Source organism: Hippopotamus amphibius, chromosome 10 (assembly GCF_030028045.1).
Source record: "Hippopotamus amphibius kiboko isolate mHipAmp2 chromosome 10, mHipAmp2.hap2, whole genome shotgun sequence".
Classification (NCBI taxonomy): Eukaryota; Metazoa; Chordata; class Mammalia; order Artiodactyla; family Hippopotamidae; genus Hippopotamus; species Hippopotamus amphibius.
The window spans coordinates 43,095,752-43,109,950 of NC_080195.1; positions in this window are offsets into that span (position 1 = coordinate 43,095,752).

Below are 14,199 nucleotides of genomic sequence, written 5' to 3' on the forward strand. Positions count from 1 at the left end.
TTGAATTGGTAAGTGCTTCCCTTTCAGTGAAATAGAGCTCATTTACACATGAACTCGGCAGTTGATGTCAACTGCCTAATCCCTAAAAGTGGCCCAAATCTGGAGAATGCACCTGAAAGGGGTGCGTTGGGGAAGCACATTTGAGTTTCCCAGAGCCACAACACTTTCACACAAAACAAACGCAAAAGTACATGCAAAAAAGAAACTCTCAGTCCTGAGGACCAAAGCAAAGGGTGAGGATGAACAGCATCCTCAGTGTTTTCGAACTACGTTCCCTCATTTTAACAACAAAACGACAAACAACATGCAAATTGAAAGATGGGAATCACGACCACAGTTGTCATGCCTACTGACCTGGGAAGCAGAAAGAGCCAAAAAGGAAAAAGCAAAGAAATTAGGAAAAGTTCAATTTGCTTCATGAACTTCCACATGTCTCCTGGAAATATGCTCGTTTTCTCAGGGTCACAATGATGAAAACCAAAAGGATTTCACTGAGCAAACTTTCTCTAACTGAATATTTTACATAGGCTGGTTTTGGAGGTATGAAAATGATTCATTTGATGCCATGTTTCACCAGAATCTGTAGAATATGCTGGCCATGCAATGTAAAAAAAAAAAAAAATACTTGCTTGTCCCTTAGCGGACTACAAGATGGACTAGAGCTCTGCTGATCACAGCAGGTGTTATCCAATAGCAGAGAGACAAATGCAATGCCAAAAGGTCTCTCAGGATCGCAGTTCCCATGCACCAAAGGGGAGATTCCTACCCATTGGAAAGGGAATATGTCAACCAATGTTCCACCACAGCTGAAACACAACGCAGGAGGGAACGATACCTAGTGTGATCATATGCAGCTCCGTTACTGACCAAAGACGTCTCAAGTACTCAATGCAAGTGCTGTTTCACACACCTACAATGTACGAATCACAAACAGGATCCCACAAACCAAAGCACAGACTGCCGTGATTAACACCACATTGACACACACAAACACATGAAGAACAAATAAACACTCCAATCACAAAGACAGAAAGCCAGAGAAGGCATTTTGTCAACTTCCACTTCCACTCCCACATGGAGGCCCCCAGTTCTCAAGAGGGAATGGACTCAGAGGGGCTCCCATCCGCTAAGGGGAGCAGCCCAGTTGGAGTAGACCTATTTCCCAGCCTGTGCAAGCTGGAGCGACTTACCCCCAAATGACATGAACTGTATACCGTTGCTCTGGACATGTCTCCAAGACAAGCAGCCTCGTGCTGTAGGGCAGCCACTGCATATCAGGGAGAATCCCTGCCAGTATCCTGGAGCCAAATGTACTCTGGCATGTGCTGGGAACTATAAATGGCGACGCCCCTGATCGAGATCAACACACCATGGGCACACACCTCCTGGCTGGCTCGCTATAATTGGTAACCAAAGGCCAGGATGTGTGCCCGACGCACAGTGAGGCCAAGCAACAGCAAAACATTGGACTTTGGAGCCGAGAAATATTTGTTGTTGAGACATTCAAGGAAATGGGTGGCTTATGCCGGGTAATCCCCAACCTTGAAAGCTTTTAGCAAAGCCCTCTTAGAGGTAAGGTGATGGAGGGGTGTGGCTGTTCATTGAAAACTTCTCCCTGTCAGATCCCTTGTTCTTGAGGACAGGTCATAGTCAGGTCTCAATGTTCCTATCAATCTCCAGCAAACAAAGGTCACTCTCTGGGTGATAAGAAAGGGCAAGTTCCCAAGGCACAAGACTCACCCTCTGAGGTCCAGACCCACCTAAGAGAAAGGGGTCCCTGGGAGGGGTGGTGGTCCTCCTGCCATGGAGGGTTTGTCCAGGAGCTGGTCTGGGTCCTCCCACCCGTGCCCATGCCTCACAGAGGAGGCAGCTCTGCCTTGGTGGCTCCCTCAGGGCCAGGTCCAAGAAACTTGCTAGCTGTCATCACTGAGGGAGCCGGGTGCACATGACCCAACAGGTCTTAATGCTCCTCAGGCCACCCAAACAGTGGCGGTCAGGTACCCCAGACTGTAAGCCATACCCTTAGGGTCACAGTGGCGGTGTGTGGTAGAGGTTCAACACTGCCACAAGGCCTGGTCTGGGCCAGTGGGCATTCATGGCCTTGGCTCTGGAGCCCTGCAGGACACACCGCCAGCCTGTTCTCTGGGCCCCCCATCACACCAGCTGGCCCAAGGCCGTGTGAGCAGAAGAATGCTGGGGAGAAGGCTGGCACTTGCCTCTTACCTCACGCTCCAAGTCTGAAGGGGCAGCACTCCACTGACTGCTGCCTAACAAAGGGCCCCCACTAAAGATGGCTGACAGACAGTGGCTTGCTTGGGGCAGGGGCACACTACACTGCCCACCAATGGCTGAGCAGGGTGGTCACAGTGGCATTAGTGGTCTCCTGGTAACCATTGCCTGGTAACGGGGCAGTGGGTCACAGTGCACAGCAAGGGTTGCCTGGGAAGGGCTGCATTCAGCTGGCTATGGTACAATTCCCCCTTTTCTTTGGTCCTCTTCAACCCTGAGGAGAATATGTGGGTACGATTTGGATAGAGTGGTTAATCATAAACTCAGCAGCGGATCTCTGTTTTAGGGGACTTGCTTGCAACCTCCATTCCTGGTTCATCTTTTCCCAAGTCTTTCAGGGAATGGGGTGACCACCACTCTAGCTACGTCCTGCTGCAGGAAAGCAAAGCCCTACAGTGCATTCTGAGTTGGAAGCAATGCCACGTTGCAAGTCTTGATCCCAGTCTTATATAAACTTGTATACGGAATCCAGGAGAATAAGCCTGAAAAGCAGCGTGAGGGTGGCACTCTGGGGGAGACGTTCTGGCAGGGAATCCAGACACACAGAAGCAGAAGGGAAGAAATTGTTGTAAGTTGTTAGGAAGTTGAGGGGAAGAGCTTCCCTTAACGGGAGAACACAGATCAAAATCAGCATTATTGCAAAGCAAATCCATAAACGTTAGTAGCATATGCATCTGTTTACTCAGTTTGTCAAAACGGCATTGGTAAGAGTCTTCTTGAAGTTGAAGCACTTTGGGAAAGCCTCAGCCTAACTATCTGTTAGACACTTAAAGAGGCAAGGTTAAAGATCGCATGACAAGGGGTTGCGAAGGAAGCTTAATCAAGTGGCTCTCATGTAAACGTCAGCATGGCTGACCAATTATCCCAAGGCATACCTGCATTTCAGAAACTTTGTACCCTTTCTAGAATATCGACAGGTGTGCCATGTATCCATCCTGTGTAATTGGAGAAGCTTCTCCCCCATTTCACAATGTTTTCTCTGTAATTTCCATACCAGATATACGACTGAAATAGTCCTCCTTGAGTTGCCTTAAGGGCCCCGCAACTAATCCAAAGTTAACAAACTATTTCAAAACACCTGGTCCAATAAGCTCATCAGTCCTTTGAAAAGAATTCTTCTTTCTTCTCCAAAGTGAGAAGAGATCTTAAAAGCAAATAGAGATCCCTTAAAGGCAGGACAGTTCACATACCATGGTATTGAAAGCAGCATTCCAAGTAAACGTGTTCTCTTGGCAGAGGGGAACCCAATCCAGCCTTGAAAAAAACGTATTTTTAATAACAGTATCCATTTCCCGAAGTGGAGTTTCGTTTCAGCCCAATGATGCATCAAATGTTGGTTTTTGGCTCAACACATTTATCCCACCTTCCTACTCTATCCTGAAATGTGTTCCTTTTCATGAGTTTCTTAGCTTTAATTACATATTTCGATTACAATCCTCAAGTCCTTAACACCTTCACTTAGTGAAAACCGAGAAGCAAGCAATTGTCAGCTGGATGCCATACCAGCATTTCTGATTGCAAACGGATGCTTTTGAGACCTTCTGCTAAGTAGGCAAAGGTAGGGAATCTTAGATGTGCCCAGCATCCAATGTTCCAATCCTCTAACCTCTTTGAAATGACCCGGAGAGTCAAGGAATGCTTGCCACTTACCTTGGTGAAGTTTCATGCTACCCAAATCTAGAGAGGCCATGTAGAAAGACTTCAAGTGTCATCATTTCAACTTATGGTCCTTGCTGTCAAATTGGCAACAGATATAAGGTCTCTTTGGATCTCTAAGAAACCTAGGGACTGCAGAAGGTTTATACTTCAGAATGCAAGAAGCTTAAGGCAGCTCCCATACCAGATATCAGTTCAGTACTAGCTATTTGCCAGATCATCAGGACCTGAAATCCATGGAGGCCAATTCTCTCCAGAGGAGGAAGTATTGAATTGGTAAGTGCTTCCCTTTCAGTGAAATAGAGCTCATTTACACATCAACTCGGCAGTTGATGTCAATTGCCTAATCCCTAAAAGTGGCCCAAATCTGGAGAATGCACCTGAAAGGGGTGCGTTGGGGAAGCACATTTGAGTTTCCCAGAGCCACAACACTTTCACACAAAACAAACGCAAAAGTACATGCAAAAAAGAAACTCTCAGTCCTGAGGACCAAAGCAAAGGGTGAGGATGAACAGCATCCTCGGTGTTTTCGAACTACGTTCCCTCATTTTAACAACAAAACGACAAACAACATGCAAATTGAAAGATAGGGAATCAGGACCACAGTTGTCATGCCTACTGACCTGGGAAGCAGAAAGAGCCAAAAAGGAAAAAGCAAAGAAATTAGGAAAAGTTCAATTTGCTTCATGAACTTCCACATGTCTCCTGGAAATATGTTCGTTTTCTCAGGGTCACAATGATGAAAACCAAAAGGATTTCACTGAGCAAACTTTCTCTAACTGAATATTTTACATAGGCTGGTTTTGGAGGTATGAAAATGATTCATTTGATGCCATGTTTCACCAGAATCTGTAGAATATGCTGGCCATGCAATGTAAAAAAAAAAAAAAATACTTGCTTGTCCCTTAGCGGACTACAAGATGGACTAGAGCTCTGCTGATCACAGCAGGTGTTATCCAATAGCAGAGAGACAAATGCAATGCCAAAAGGTCTCTCAGGATCGCAGTTCCCATGCACCAAAGGGGAGATTCCTACCCATTGGAAAGGGAATATGTCAACCAATGTTCCACCACAGCTGAAACACAACGCAGGAGGGAACGATACCTAGTGTGATCATATGCAGCTCCGTTACTGACCAAAGACGTCTCAAGTACTCAATGCAAGTGCTGTTTCACACACCTACAATGTACGAATCACAAACAGGATCCCACAAACCAAAGCACAGACTGCCGTGATTAACACCACATTGACACACACAAACACATGAAGAACAAATAAACACTCCAATCACAAAGACAGAAAGCCAGAGAAGGCATTTTGTCAACTTCCACTTCCACTCCCACATGGAGGCCCCCAGTTCTCAAGAGGGAATGGACTCAGAGGGGCTCCCATCCGCTAAGGGGAGCAGCCCAGTTGGAGTAGACCTATTTCCCAGCCTGTGCAAGCTGGAGCGACTTACCCCCAAATGACATGAACTGTATACCGTTGCTCTGGACATGTCTCCAAGACAAGCAGCCTCGTGCTGTAGGGCAGCCACTGCATATCAGGGAGAATCCCTGCCAGTATCCTGGAGCCAAATGTACTCTGGCATGTGCTGGGAACTATAAATGGCGACGCCCCTGATCGAGATCAACACACCATGGGCACACACCTCCTGGCTGGCTCGCTATAATTGGTAACCAAAGGCCAGGATGTGTGCCCGACGCACAGTGAGGCCAAGCAACAGCAAAACATTGGACTTTGGAGCCGAGAAATATTTGTTGTTGAGACATTCAAGGAAATGGGTGGCTTATGCCGGGTAATCCCCAACCTTGAAAGCTTTTAGCAAAGCCCTCTTAGAGGTAAGGTGATGGAGGGGTGTGGCTGTTCATTGAAAACTTCTCCCTGTCAGATCCCTTGTTCTTGAGGACAGGTCATAGTCAGGTCTCAATGTTCCTATCAATCTCCAGCAAACAAAGGTCACTCTCTGGGTGATAAGAAAGGGCAAGTTCCCAAGGCACAAGACTCACCCTCTGAGGTCCAGACCCACCTAAGAGAAAGGGGTCCCTGGGAGGGGTGGTGGTCCTCCTGCCATGGAGGGTTTGTCCAGGAGCTGGTCTGGGTCCTCCCACCCGTGCCCATGCCTCACAGAGGAGGCAGCTCTGCCTTGGTGGCTCCCTCAGGGCCAGGTCCAAGACCCTTGCTAGCTGTCATCACTGAGGGAGCCGGGTGCACATGACCCAACAGGTCTTAATGCTCCTCAGGCCACCCAAACAGTGGCGGTCAGGTACCCCAGACTGTAAGCCATACCCTTAGGGTCACAGTGGCGGTGTGTGGTAGAGGTTCAACACTGCCACAAGGCCTGGTCTGGGCCAGTGGGCATTCATGGCCTTGGCTCTGGAGCCCTGCAGGACACACCGCCAGCCTGTTCTCTGGGCCCCCCATCACACCAGCTGGCCCAAGGCCGTGTGAGCAGAAGAATGCTGGGGAGAAGGCTGGCACTTGCCTCTTACCTCACGCTCCAAGTCTGAAGGGGCAGCACTCCACTGACTGCTGCCTAACAAAGGGCCCCCACTAAAGATGGCTGACAGACAGTGGCTTGCTTGGGGCAGGGGCACACTACACTGCCCACCAATGGCTGAGCAGGGTGGTCACAGTGGCATTAGTGGTCTCCTGGTAACCATTGCCTGGTAACGGGGCAGTGGGTCACAGTGCACAGCAAGGGTTGCCTGGGAAGGGCTGCATTCAGCTGGCTATGGTACAATTCCCCCTTTTCTTTGGTCCTCTTCAACCCTGAGGAGAATATGTGGGTACGATTTGGATAGAGTGGTTAATCATAAACTCAGCAGCGGATCTCTGTTTTAGGGGACTTGCTTGCAACCTCCATTCCTGGTTCATCTTTTCCCAAGTCTTTCAGGGAATGGGGTGACCACCACTCTAGCTACGTCCTGCTGCAGGAAAGCAAAGCCCTACAGTGCATTCTGAGTTGGAAGCAATGCCACGTTGCAAGTCTTGATCCAAGTCTTATATAAACTTGTATACGGAATCCAGGAGAATAAGCCTGAAAAGCAGCGTGAGGGTGGCACTCTGGGGGAGACGTTCTGGCAGGGAATCCAGACACACAGAAGCAGAAGGGAAGAAATTGTTGTAAGTTGTTAGGAAGTTGAGGGGAAGAGCTTCCCTTAACGGGAGAACACAGATCAAAATCAGCATTATTGCAAAGCAAATCCATAAACGTTAGTAGCATATGCATCTGTTTACTCACTTTGTCAAAACGGCATTGGTAAGAGTCTTCTTGAAGTTGAAGCACTTTGGGAAAGCCTCAGCCTAACTATCTGTTAGACACTTAAAGAGGCAAGGTTAAAGATCGCATGACAAGGGGTTGCGAAGGAAGCTTAATCAAGTGGCTCTCATGTAACCGTCAGCATGGCTGACCAATTATCCCAAGGCATACCTGCATTTCAGAAACTTTGTACCCTTTCTAGAATATCGACAGGTGTGCCATGTATCCATCCTGTGTAATTGGAGAAGCTTCTCCCCCATTTCACAATGTTTTCTCTGTAATTTCCATACCAGATATACGACTGAAATAGTCCTCCTTGAGTTGCCTTAAGGGCCCCGCAACTAATCCAAAGTTAACAAACTATTTCAAAACACCTGGTCCAATAAGCTCATCAGTCCTTTGAAAAGAATTCTTCTTTCTTCTCCAAAGTGAGAAGAGATCTTAAAAGCAAATAGAGATCCCTTAAAGGCAGGACAGTTCACATACCATGGTATTGAAAGCAGCATTCCAAGTAAACGTGTTCTCTTGGCAGAGGGGAACCCAATCCAGCCTTGAAAAAAACGTATTTTTAATAACAGTATCCATTTCCCGAAGTGGAGTTTCGTTTCAGCCCAATGATGCATCAAATGTTGGTTTTTGGCTCAACACATTTATCCCACCTTCCTACTCTATCCTGAAATGTGTTCCTTTTCATGAGTTTCTTAGCTTTAATTACATACTTCGATTACAATCCTCAAGTCCTTAACACCTTCACTTAGTGAAAACCGAGAAGCAAGCAATTGTCAGCTGGATGCCATACCAGCATTTCTGATTGCAAACGGATGCTTTTGAGACCTTCTGCTAAGTAGGCAAAGGTAGGGAATCTTAGATGTGCCCAGCATCCAATGTTCCAATCCTCTATCCTCTTTGAAATGACCCGGAGAGTCAAGGAATGCTTGCCACTTACCTTGGTGAAGTTTCATGCTACCCAAATCTAGAGAGGCCATGTAGAAAGACTTCAAGTGTCATCATTTCAACTTATGGTCCTTGCTGTCAAATTGGCAACAGATATAAGGTCTCTTTGGATCTCTAAGAAACCTAGGGACCGCAGAAGGTTTATACTTCAGAATGCAAGAAGCTTAAGGCAGCTCCCATACCAGATATAAGTTCAGTACTAGCTATTTGCCAGATCATCAGGACCTGAAATCCATGGAGGCCAATTCTCTCCAGAGGAGGAAGTATTGAATTGGTAAGTGCTTCCCTTTCAGTGAAATAGAGCTCATTTACACATCAACTCGGCAGTTGATGTCAATTGCCTAATCCCTAAAAGTGGCCCAAATCTGGAGAATGCACCTGAAAGGGGTGCGTTGGGGAAGCACATTTGAGTTTCCCAGAGCCACAACACTTTCACACAAAACAAACGCAAAAGTACATGCAAAAAAGAAACTCTCAGTCCTGAGGACCAAAGCAAAGGGTGAGGATGAACAGCATCCTCGGTGTTTTCGAACTACGTTCCCTCATTTTAACAACAAAACGACAAACAACATGCAAATTGAAAGATAGGGAATCAGGACCACAGTTGTCATGCCTACTGACCTGGGAAGCAGAAAGAGCCAAAAAGGAAAAAGCAAAGAAATTAGGAAAAGTTCAATTTGCTTCATTAACTTCCACATGTCTCCTGGAAATATGCTCGTTTTCTCAGGGTCACAATGATGAAAACCAAAAGGATTTCACTGAGCAAACTTTCTCTAACTGAATATTTTACATAGGCTGGTTTTGGAGGTATGAAAATGATTCATTTGATGCCATGTTTCACCAGAATCTGTAGAATATGCTGGCCATGCAATGTGAAAAAAAAAAAAAATACTTGCTTGTCCCTTAGCGGACTACAAGATGGACTAGAGCTCTGCTGATCACAGCAGGTGTTATCCAATAGCAGAGAGACAAATGCAATGCCAAAAGGTCTCTCAGGATCGCAGTTCCCATGCACCAAAGGGGAGATTCCTACCCATTGGAAAGGGAATATGTCAACCAATGTTCCACCACAGCTGAAACACAACGCAGGAGGGAACGATACCTAGTGTGATCATATGCAGCTCCGTTACTGACCAAAGACGTCTCAAGTACTCAATTCAAGTGCTGTTTCACACACCTACAATGTACGAATCACAAACAGGATCCCACAAACCAAAGCACAGACTGCCGTGATTAACACCACATTGACACACACAAACACATGAAGAACAAATAAACACTCCAATCACAAAGACAGAAAGCCAGAGAAGGCATTTTGTCAACTTCCACTTCCACTCCCACATGGAGGCCCCCAGTTCTCAAGAGGGAATGGACTCAGAGGGGCATACATCCGCTAAGGGGAGCAGCCCAGTTGGAGTAGACCTATTTCCCAGCCTGTGCAAGCTGGAGCGACTTACCCCCAAATGACATGAACTGTATACCGTTGCTCTGGACATGTCTCCAAGACAAGCAGCCTCGTGCTGTAGGGCAGCCACTGCATATCAGGGAGAATCCCTGCCAGTATCCTGGAGCCAAATGTACTCTGGCATGTGCTGGGAACTATAAATGGCGACGCCCCTGATCGAGATCAACACACCATGGGCACACACCTCCTGGCTGGCTCGCTATAATTGGTAACCAAAGGCCAGGATGTGTGCCCGACGCACAGTGAGGCCAAGCAACAGCAAAACATTGGACTTTGGAGCCGAGAAATATTTGTTGTTGAGACATTCAAGGAAATGGGTGGCTTATGCCGGGTAATCCCCAACCTTGAAAGCTTTTAGCAAAGCCCTCTTAGAGGTAAGGTGATGGAGGGGTGTGGCTGTTCATTGAAAACTTCTCCCTGTCAGATCCCTTGTTCTTGAGGACAGGTCATAGTCAGGTCTCAATGTTCCTATCAATCTCCAGCAAACAAAGGTCACTCTCTGGGTGATAAGAAAGGGCAAGTTCCCAAGGCACAAGACTCACCCTCTGAGGTCCAGACCCACCTAAGAGAAAGGGGTCCCTGGGAGGGGTGGTGGTCCTCCTGCCATGGAGGGTTTGTCCAGGAGCTGGTCTGGGTCCTCCCACCCGTGCCCATGCCTCACAGAGGAGGCAGCTCTGCCTTGGTGGCTCCCTCAGGGCCAGGTCCAAGACCCTTGCTAGCTGTCATCACTGAGGGAGCCGGGTGCACATGACCCAACAGGTCTTAATGCTCCTCAGGCCACCCAAACAGTGGCGGTCAGGTACCCCAGACTGTAAGCCATACCCTTAGGGTCACAGTGGCGGTGTGTGGTAGAGGTTCAACACTGCCTCAAGGCCTGGTCTGGGCCAGTGGGCATTCATGGCCTTGGCTCTGGAGCCCTGCAGGACACACCCCCAGCCTGTTCTCTGGGCCCCCCATCACACCAGCTGGCCCAAGGCCGTGTGAGCAGAAGAATGCTGGGGAGAAGGCTGGCACTTGCCTCTTACCTCACGCTCCAGGTCTGAAGGGGCAGCACTCCACTGACTGCTGCCTAACAAAGGGCCCCCGCTAAAGATGGCTGACAGACAGTGGCTTGCTTGGGGCAGGGGCCCACTACACTGCCCACCAATGGCTGAGCAGGGTGGTCACAGTGGCATTAGTGGTCTCCTGGTAACCATTGCCTGGTAACGGGGCAGTGGGTCACAGTGCACAGCAAGGGCTGCCTGGGAAGGGCTGCATTCAGCTGGCTATGGTACAATTCCCCCTTTTCTTTGGTCCTCTGCAACCCTGAGGAGAATATGTGGGTATGATTTGGATAGAGTGGTTAATCATAAACTCAGCAGCGGATCTCTGTTTTAGGGGACTTGCTTGCAACCTCCATTCCTGGTTCATCTTTTCCCAAGTCTTTCAGGGAATGGGGTGACGACCACTCTAGCTACGTCCTGCTGCAGGAAAGCAAAGCCCTACAGTGCATTCTGAGTTGGAAGCAATGCCACGTTGCAAGTCTTGATCCAAGTCTTATATAAACTTGTATAAGGAATCCAGGAGAATAAGCCTGAAAAGCAGCGTGAGGGTGGCACTCTGGGGGAGACGTTCTGGCAGGTAATCCAGACACACAGAAGCAGAAGGGAAGAAATTGTTGTAAGTTGTTAGGAAGTTGAGGGGAAGAGCTTCCCTTAACGGGAGAACACAGATCAAAATCAGCATTATTGCAAAGCAAATCCATAAACGTTAGTAGCATATGCATCTGTTTACTCAGTTTGTCAAAACTGCATTGGTAAGAGTCTTCTTGAAGTTGAAGCACTTTGGGAAAGCCTCAGCCTAACTATCTGTTAGACACTTAAAGAGGCAAGGTTAAAGATCGCATGACAAGGGGTTGCGAAGGAAGCTTAATCAAGTGGCTCTCATGTAACCGTCAGCATGGCTGACCAATTATCCCAAGGCATACCTGCATTTCAGAAACTTTGTACCCTTTCTAGAATATCGACAGGTGTGCCATGTATCCATGCTGTGTAATTGGAGAAGCTTCTCCCCCATTTCACAATGTTTTCTCTGTAATTTCCATACCAGATATACGACTGAAATAGTCCTCCTTGAGTTGCCTTAAGGGCCCCGCAACTAATCCAAAGACAGCAAAATATTTCAAAACACCTGGTCCAATAAGCTCATCAGTCCTTTGAAGAGAATTCTTCTTTCTTCTCCAAAGTGAGAAGAGATCTTAAAAGCAAATCGAGATCCCTTAAAGGCAGGACAGTTCACATACCATGTTATTGAAAGCAGCATTGCAAGTAAACGTGTTCTCTTGGCAGAGGGGAACCCAATCCAGCCTTGAAAAAAACGTATTTTTAATAACAGTATCCATTTCCCGAAGTGGAGTTTCGTTTCAGCCCAATGATGCATCAAATGTTGGTTTTTGGCTCAACACATTGATCCCACCTTCCTACTCTATCCTGAAATGTGTTCCTTTTCATGAGTTTCTTAGCTTTAATTACATATTTCAATTACAATCCTCAAGTCCTTAACACCTTCACTTAGTGAAAACCAAGAAGCAAGCAATTGTCAGCTGGATGCCATACCAGCATTTCTGATTGCAAACGGATGCTTTTGAGACCTTCTGCTAAGTAGGCAAAGGTAGGGAATCTTAGATGTGCCCAGCATCCAATGTTCCACTCCTCTATCCTCTTTGAAATGACCCGGAGAGTCAAGGAATGCTTGCCACTTACCTTGGTGAAGTTTCATGCTACCCAAATCTAGAGAGGCCATGTAGAAAGACTTCAAGTGTCATCATTTCAACTTATGGTCCTTGCTGTCAAATTGGCAACAGATATAAGGTCTCTTTGGATCTCTAAGAAACCTAGGGACCGCAGAAGGTTTATACTTCAGAATGCAAGAAGCTTAAGGCAGCTCCCATACCAGATATCAGTTCAGTACTAGCTATTTGCCAGATCATCAGGACCTGAAATCCATGGAGGCCAATTCTCTCCAGAGGAGGAAGTATTGAATTGGTAAGTGCTTCCCTTTCAGTGAAATAGAGCTCATTTACACATCAACTCGGCAGTTGATGTCAAATGCCTAATCCCTAAAAGTGGCCCAAATCTGGAGAATGCACCTGAAAGGGGTGCGTTGGGGAAGCACATTTGAGTTTCCCAGAGCCACAACACTTTCACACAAAACAAACGCAAAAGTACATGCAAAAAAGAAACTCTCAGTCCTGAGGACCAAAGCAAAGGGTGAGGATGAACAGCATCCTTGGTGTTTTCGAAGTACGTTCCCTCATTTTAACAACAAAACGACAAAAAACATGCAAATTGAAAGATAGGGAATCAGGACCACAGTTGTCATGCCTACTGACCTGGGAAGCAGGAAGAGCCAAAAAGGAAAAAGCAAAGAAATTAGGAAAAGTTCAATTTGCTTCATGAACTTCCACATGTCTCCTGGAAATATGCTCGTTTTCTCAGGGTCACAATGATGAAAACCAAAAGGATTTCACTGAGCAAACTTTCTCTAACTGAATATTTAACATAGGCTGGTTTTGGAGGTATGAAAATGATTCATTTGATGCCATGTTTCACCAGAATCTGTAGAATATGCTGGCCATGCAATGTAAAAAAAAAAAAAAAAATACTTGCTTGTACCTTAGCGGACTACAAGATGGACTAGAGCTCTGCTGATCACAGCAGGTGTTATCCAATAGCAGAGAGACAAATGCAATGCCAAAAGGTCTCTCAGGATCGCAGTTCCCATGCACCAAAGGGGAGATTCCTACCCATTGGAAAGGGAATATGTCAACCAATGTTCCACCACAGCTGAAACACAACGCAGGAGGGAACGATACCTAGTGTGATCATATGCAGCTCCGTTACTGACCAAAGACGTCTCAAGTACTCAATGCAAGTGCTGTTTCACACACCTACAATGTACCAATCACAAACAGGATCCCACAAACCACAGCACAGACTGCCGTGATTAACACCACATTGACACACACAAACACATGAAGAACAAATAAACACTCCAATCACAAAGACAGAAAGCCAGAGAAGGCATTTTGTCAACTTCCACTTCCACTCCCACATGGAGGCCCCCAGTTCTCAAGAGGGAATGGACTCAGAGGGGCTCACATCCGCTAAGGGGAGCAGCCCAGTTGGAGTAGACCTATTTCCCAGCCTGTGCAAGCTGGAGCGACTTACCCCCAAATGACATGAACTGTATACCGTTGCTCTGGACATGTCTCCAAGACAAGCAGCCTCGTGCTGTAGGGCATACACTGCATATCAGGGAGAATCCCTGCCAGTATCCTGGAGCCAAATGTACTCTGCCATGTGCTGGGAACTATAAATGGCGACGCCCCTGATCGAGATCAACACACCATGGGCACACACCTCCTGGCTGGCTCGCTATAATTGGTAACCAAAGGCCAGGATGTGTGCCCGACGCACAGTGAGGCCAAGCAACAGCAAAACATTGGACTTTGGAGCCGAGAAATATTTGTTGTTGAGACATTCAAGGAAATGGGTGGCTTATGCCGGGTAATCCCCAACCTTGAAACTTTTAG